Consider the following 2,500-nt stretch of genomic DNA (forward strand, 5'->3'; position numbering starts at 1 on the left):
GTTTATCAATTGTCTGGGGCCATTGTCACTTGCTCCGCGAGTGGGAATCGAACTCACAGCCTTCCGCATTAGAGTCAGTTGCATTGACCACTAGTCCATTGACCGCCCTCCACCCTGAACAGATCAGGATTCTATATAAAGGGATATTAGCTGGGAGCTTGAATGTTTAAACAGTACTGGTCGGGATCCTGTTAAAAACGGCATCGTCCCAGAGGTGGATTTGAACCACCAACCTCTTCGTTTACGGCCAAGCACACTAGCCCACTGAGCCAAACAGGCTGTTGAGTGTTGAAGCAAAAGTGTGTGCATTGCAAATGGATTTGGAGTCCCAGGGGCGCGGCCGCTTTGCGCCCGTAGCCAATGGTGAAGATTCCAGGGGGGTGCTTAAGAGTGGGTACCCGGGTTCGGATGGAGAGCCGGGTTAGCTTCCGAGATCGGACGAGATCGGGCGTGTTCAGGGTGGTATGGCCGTAAGCGACAGCAGAGGAGGCCGGCACGGCTCATGTACACAGCAGATGGCTTTGGCCAATGGCTTTCATGAAAAAGCTTACGGCACCTGGTATTCCCAGGCAGTCTCCCATCCAAGTACTGACCAGGCCCTACCCTGCTTAGCTTCCGAGATCGGACGAGATCGGGCGTGTTCAGGGTGGTATGGCCGTAAGCGACAGCAGAGGAGGCCGGCACGGCTCATGTACACAGCAGATGGCTTTGGCCAATGGCTTTCATGAAAAAGCTTACGGCACCTGGTATTCCCAGGCAGTCTCCCATCCAAGTACTGACCAGGCCCTACCCTGCTTAGCTTCCGAGATCGGACGAGATCGGGCGTGTTCAGGGTGGTATGGCCGTAAGCGACAGCTGAGAAGGCCGGCACGGCTCATGTACACAGCAGATGGCTTTGGCCAATGCCTTTCATGAAAAGGCTTACGGCACCTGGTATTCCCAGGCAGTCTCCCATCCAAGTACTGACCAGGCCCTACCCTGCTTAGCTTCCGAGATCGGACGAGATCGGGCGTGTTCAGGGTGGTATGGCCGTAAGCGACAGCAGAGGTGGCCGGCACGGCTCATGTACACAGCAGATGGCTTTGGCCAATGCCTTTCATGAAAAAGCTTACGGCACCTGGTATTCCCAGGCAGTCTCCCATCCAAGTACTGACCAGGCCCTACCCTGCTTAGCTTCCGAGATCGGACGAGATCGGGCGTGTTCAGGGTGGTATGGCCGTAAGCGACAGCAGAGGTGGCCGGCACGGCTCATGTACACAGCAGATGGCTTTGGCCAATGCCTTTCATGAAAAGGCTTACGGCACCTGGTATTCCCAGGCAGTCTCCCATCCAAGTACTGACCAGGCCCTACCCTGCTTAGCTTCCGAGATCGGACGAGATCGGGCGTGTTCAGGGTGGTATGGCCGTAAGCGACAGCAGAAGTGGCCGGTACGGCTCATGTACAGTAGATGACAGTACATTTCTTTAACCATAGAAACATGGTTAAAACAATATGCGTCAGCCACATCTCTATTTATTACAAACAGGCTGTTTTTTTTTTTTCCATTCAACAAGGCGGAAGAAAGTGCACCGTTCCCGGCCGCACTGCAATGCCGGGTCGATGCGTGGAGTGAACGGAGCAAGCCCCTTTTTCAACTCCTGAGTCAAAAAATCCGTTTAATATTTAGTCCCCATATAGGGGACATATCAGATATTAAACTGATAAGAACAGATACTACACTTGATCTTAGCCAAAAGGCCGAGAAGCGATAACCCTCAAACTGACTGCTGTGAAGTCCGCTTCCTAGGCTAACGACATTCCCATCCGGTCTGATACCCACTTAGTCATCACCATATACCCACTTGGGCATTAGCATAACAATGACCTCTGTGACCTCTCTAAGGACCCATTGGTAGATGCTTACAGCACCGTGGAGTATGCAAGCTTGCAGATCTGCTATTTTCATAACATTTCAAAAATGACAAAAGTGGCCCATCCACATGCATGCTTGTAGGTAGCCATTTTCAACAACTTCCGTTGGTCGCAGAGGCTCGGGATTGCCACCGTTGGAAAGCTCGCACCTGAGATAGGGGGGGGGGGGGGGGGGGGGGGAGTGGAGGTGCATGGGCGTCGGTAGTGGGGGTGGGGTAGGCGTTGTTAAAATGTTTAAAAAGTGGAAAAACTGGGACGCTTTGGAGAAGCACAAGGGGGCGCTGCTGTGCAGCAAGCCCTCGGCCGTGCCCCGCCCACATTGGGGGCGTTGTTTTAAAATGTGGGTGTGGCCTATCAGAGCGTAGAACAACTCTGGTCTCTCTTCATGACGGATACAAAACTATATGTTGTGTTTGGCCCTACCTCTGGTAGGGGTTTATCAATTGTCTGGGGCCATTGTCACTTGCTCCGCGAGTGGGAATCGAACTCACAGCCTTCCGCATTAGAGTCAGTTGCATTGACCACTAGTCCATTGACCGCCCTCCACCCTGAACAGATCAGGATTCTATATAAAGGGATATTAGCTGG

Source organism: Electrona antarctica (assembly GCF_951216825.1).
Source record: "Electrona antarctica genome assembly, chromosome: 4".
Classification (NCBI taxonomy): Eukaryota; Metazoa; Chordata; class Actinopteri; order Myctophiformes; family Myctophidae; genus Electrona; species Electrona antarctica.